The sequence below is a fragment of the Oncorhynchus keta genome, chromosome 27, assembly GCF_023373465.1.
Source record: "Oncorhynchus keta strain PuntledgeMale-10-30-2019 chromosome 27, Oket_V2, whole genome shotgun sequence".
Lineage (NCBI taxonomy): Eukaryota > Metazoa > Chordata > Actinopteri > Salmoniformes > Salmonidae > Oncorhynchus > Oncorhynchus keta.
The window spans coordinates 217,373-222,925 of record NC_068447.1 but is presented as its reverse complement, the minus strand read 5'-3'; positions in this window follow the sequence as shown (position 1 = coordinate 222,925).

The window sequence follows — 5,553 nt, the reverse complement described above, 5'->3', positions numbered from 1 at the left end:
GTAGTACATTTTCTTATTCTTGATTAACCTATCCCTACTGATGACCCTGTTGGACATGACTTCAACCAGGTCACCAGGAGCGATCAGCCAATGAAGTTGGAAGTCCCACCCAGTTGACGACATAAAAAATGGTGAATTCCCTCAATTGCGCTGCCAGGCTAAACAGCCGTTTGGCCACGTGAGGCCTCTACCATTTTCTATGGCTCGAGCGTGTTCGGAACAGAAACAGCATTGAGCACCTAAGTGAAAATAGGCACAATAAGAATTAGCCACGAGTGGAATTTGCGTTTCGCCTTCTAGATAAAAGTCCCCATTTCAAAGTGATGCAAATTGATATAAATAATGGAATCATGCCATATGTTGACTAGATAATGCTTAACATGGTTGGAATGTTATATAAATTCAAGAAAATACCATTATTAATTTGGCCAAAAAAAAGTATAAATCAGTTGAACTCGCACTGTGGATGTGTTAGACTTCAGAACTGCTTTGGGAGCACACTAATATTTCACTGTACAGCCTTACTTGTGGATTGTGGACCAATGGAATAGTGCATCAGTCTACTCAGTGTCACTCACAGAACAACTTTGAAGAGTTTACACAAATATTAATGTCGTAGCTCATATTGCAGGATGTGATATCAACATAGAGGAATATTTTCTGGGTGATTTAAATATTGACTGGCTTTCATCAAGCTGCCCACTCAAGAAAAACCTTCAAACTGTAACCAGTGCCTGCAACCTGGTTCAGGTTATCAGTCAACCTACCAGGGTAGTTACAAACAGCACAGGAATGAAATCATCAACATGTTTTGATCACATCTTTACTAATGCTGCAGAAATTAGCTTGAAAGCAGTATCCAGATCCATTGGATGTAGTGATCACAATATAGTAGTCATATCTAGGAAAACCAGAGTTCCAACGCCTGGGCCTAATATAGTGTATAAGAGGTCAGGCTGGGCCTAATATAGTGTATAAGAGGACAGGCTGGGCCTAATATAGTGTATAAGAGGACAGGCTGGGCCTAATATAGTGTATAAGAGGACAGGCTGGGCCTAATATAGTGTATAAGAGGACAGGCTGGGCCTAATATAGTGTATAAGAAGTCAGGCTGGGCCTAATATAGTGTATAAGAGGACAGGCTGGGCCTAATATAGTGTATAAGAGGTCAAGCTGGGCCTAATATAGTGTATAAGAAGTCAGGCTGGGCCTAATATAGTGTATAAGAGAATGTATAGAATGTAGAATGTATGCACACATGACTGTAAGTCGCTTTGGATAAAAGCGTCTGCTAAATAGCATATATAATATATATAAAAAAAAGAGGACAGGCTGGGCCTAATATAGTGTATAAGAGGACAGGCTGGGCCTAATATAGTGTATAAGAGGTCAAGCTGGGCCTAATATAGTGTATAAGAAGTCAGGCTGGGCCTAATATAGTGTATAAGAGGACAGGCTGGGCCTAATATAGTGTATAAGAGGTCAAGCTGGGCCTAATATAGTGTATAAGAAGTCAGGCTGGGCCTAATATAGTGTATAAGAGGACAGGCTGGGCCTAATATAGTGTATAAGAGGTCAGGCTGGGCCTAATATAGTGTATAAGAGGACAGGCTGGGCCTAATATAGTGTATAAGAGGACAGGCTGGGCCTAATATAGTGTATAAGAGGACAGGCTGGGCCTAATATAGTGTATAAGAGGACAGGCTGGGCCTAATATAGTGTATAAGAGGACAGGCTGGGCCTAATATAGTGTATAAGAGGACAGGCTGGGCCTAATATAGTGTATAAGAGGTCAAACAAGACATTTTGTTGTGATTCCTATGTTGATGATGTAAAGAATATTTGTTGGTCTGTGGTGTGTTATGAGGAGCAAACAGATGCTGCACTTGACACATTTTTTAAACTGCTTATTCAAGTTACAAATAAGCACCCATTAAGAAAATAACTGTAAAAATGGTTGAATCCCCGTGGATGATGAGGAATTGAAAAATGGTATGGTTGAGAGGGATGAGGCTAAAAGAATGGCAAATAAGTCTGGCTGCACAACCGATTGGCAAACGTATTGCAAATTGAGAAATCATGTGACTAAACTGACTAAAAAATATAAAAAACTACACTATGAAACAAAGATAAATTACATAAAGAATGACAGTAAAAAGCTTTGAGGGACCTTCAATACATTTTTTGGAAAAGGGAGAACTGAGCTCCATCATTTATTGAATCAGATGGCTCATTCATCACAAAACCAACTGATATTGCCAAATACTTTAATTACATTTTCATGCCAGGTTGAGAGCGTCTAGGTCTGTGTGAGGGACATGAAAGAGCACAGTCATGTGCACTTTTGATATGAATAGTGTTCGCTAGGATGATGTATAAAACAATTGTATATGCTTCGCAGAAACAGCCCAGTAAAACAAATATTACTGGAAGGGGGCGGGATGGGCTCAAACGGTGTGCTGTGTAGCATCTTGTGTCTATAAAATGAGCTGCTCGTTATGCGTAGATAAACCTTTTTACTGCAGTTTTTTTTAAAAGATATAACGTTTATATAATGGAGATATATAATGGAGAACTGCAAATATGTTGCTACTGCTCTAAATACATTGTTGCACTGAATTTATCAGGCGCTATCAACAAAGTTCAAAGGTCAGTGGGAAAAGTTGTGATGGACGACGACCGTGCCATGCTGACTCTGATTCTGAAAATTAATCAGACAATGAGGAAATCACTGATTTAGATTATTATTTTATTTTTTTCATTGTAGTCTTCTGATGACAGTGATGGGGAAGAAACGGTGATCAACAGGGAATCGATGACAACACTTGGTATGTAAAGCATAAACACATAACATCTATGAACATTTGAACGTCTTGGCCATGTTCTGTTATAATCTCCACCCAGCACAGCCGTGTGACGTCTCTACAAGGAATCGATGACAACACTTGGTATGTGAAGCATAAACACATAACATCTATGAACATTTGAACGTCTTGGCCATGTTCTGTTATAATCTCCACCCAGCACAGCCGTGTGACGTCTCTACAAGGAATCGATGACAACACTTGGTATGTAAAGCATAAACACATAAACATCTATGAACATTTGAACGTCTTGGCAATGTTCTGTTATAATCTCCACCCGGCACAGCCAGAAGAGGACTGGCCACCCCACATAGCCTGGTTCCTCTCTAGGTTTATAATCTCCACCCCTCATAGCCTGGTTCCTCTCTAGGTTTATAATCTCCACCCCTCATAGCCTGGTTCCTCTCTAGGTTTATAATCTCCACCCCTCATAGCCTGGTTCCTCTCTAGGTTTATAATCTCCACCCCTCATAGCCTGGTTCCTCTCTAGGTTTATAATCTCCACCCGGCACAGCCAGAAGAGTACTGGCCTCCCCACATAGCCTGGTTCCTCTCTAGGTTTATAATCTCCACCCGCCACAGCCAGAAGAGGACTGGCCACCCCACATAGCCTGGTTCCTCTCTAGGTTGATAATCTCCACCCGCCACAGCCAGAAGAGGACTGGCCACCCCTCATAGCCTGTTTCCTCTCCAAGTTTCTTCCTAGGTTCTGGCCTTTCTAGGGAGTTTTCCCTAGCCACAGTGCTTCTACACCTGCATTGCTTGCTGTTTGGGGTTTTAGGCTGGGGGGTTTCTGTACAGCACTTTGAGATATCAGCTGATGTAAGAAGGGCTTTATAAATCTATTTGATTTGATTCAATATATCCACATAATTAAATATATCCACATAATTTTCCTGCCTCATGATGCCATCTATTTTGTGAAGAGCACCAGTCCCTCCTGCAGCAAAGCACCCCCACAACATGATGCTGCCAACCCCGTGCTTCACGGTTGGGATGGCGTTCTTCGGCTTGCAAGCCTCCCCCTTTTTCCTCCAAACATAATGATGGTCATTATGACCAAACAGTTCTATTTTTGTTTCATCAGACCAGAGGACATTTCTCCAAAAAGTATAATCTTTGTCCCCATGTGCAGTTGCAACGGTAGTCTGGCTTTTTTATGGCGGTTTTGGAGCAGTGACTTCTTCCTTGCTGAGCGGCCTTTCAGGTTATGTTGATATAGGACTCGTTTAACTATGGATATTGATACTTTGTACCCGTTTCCTCCAGCATCTTCACAAGGTCCTTTGCTGTTGTTCTGGGATTGATTTGCACTTTTTGCACCAAAGTATGTTCATCTTTAGGAGACAGAACGTGTCTGCTTCCTGAGTGGTATGATGGTTGCGTCGTCCCATGGTGTTTATACTTGCGCACTATTGTTTGTACAGATGAACGTGGTACCTTCAGGCGTTTGGAAATTGCTCCCAATGATGAACCAGACTTGTGGAGGTTTATCATTTTTTTCTGAGTTCTTGGCTGATTTCTTTTGATTTTCCTATGATGTGAAGCAAAGAGGCACTGAGTTTGAAGGTAAACCTTGAAATACATCCACAGGTACACCTCCAATTCACTCAAATTATGTCAGTTAGCCTATCAGAAGCTTCTACAGCCATGACATCATTTTCTGCAATTTTCCAAGCTGTTTAAAGGCACAGTCAACTTAGTGTATGTAAACTTCTGACCCACTGGAATTGTGAAATAATCTGTCTGTAAATAATTGTTGGAAAAATGACTTGTGTCATGCACAAAGTAGATGACCTAACCGCCTTGCCAAAATGATAGTTTGTTAACAAGAAATTTGTGGAGTGGTTGAAAAATGAGTTTTAATGACTCCAACCTAAGTGTATGTAAACTTCTGACTTCAACTGTACATGCACCATTTCTTCACCAAATATGGAGTTGGGGAAACACGTGTGGACCTGAATTGTGATAACTGCAGTGGCCAAAACAAGAACAATTTTGTGCTCTGGTACTGTACCTGGCGGACCATGCTCCACCACAGTCTGGACCTTCACTTCCTGATCACAGGCCACACCAAGTTTGTGCTCTGGTACTGTACCTGGCGGACCATCCACAAGCTCCACCACAGTCTGGACCTTCACTTCCTGATCACAGGCCACACCAAGTTTGTGCTCTGGTACTGTACCTGGCGGACCATGCTCCACCACAGTCTGGACCTTCACTTCCTGATCACAGGCCACACCAAGTTTGTGCTCTGGTACTGTACCTGGCGGACCATCCACAAGCTCCACCACAGTCTGGACCTTCACTTCCTGATCACAGGCCACACCAAGTTTGTGCTCTGATATTGTGCCTGGTGGACCATCCACAAGCTCCACCACAGTCTGGACCTTCACTTCCTGATCACAGTTCACACCAAGTTTGCCCCTGACTGGTGCTTCGGCCTCATCAAGCAGCGCTTCAGAAAGACCAGAGTCAACACTGTCTGAGATTGCTGGTGTTGTGAAGGACAGCAGTGTGACAGAGGTCAACATCCCACAGCTGGTTGGACTGGAGGATGATACGATGCTGGTGGAAAGCTATGGCTGGCAACAACACCTGACTCCGTACTTCAGGCCGCTGCTACAGGTCAAGCAGTACCAGCACTTCAGGTGAATATCATTTTCATTGCTTTGTATGAAGTTATTCT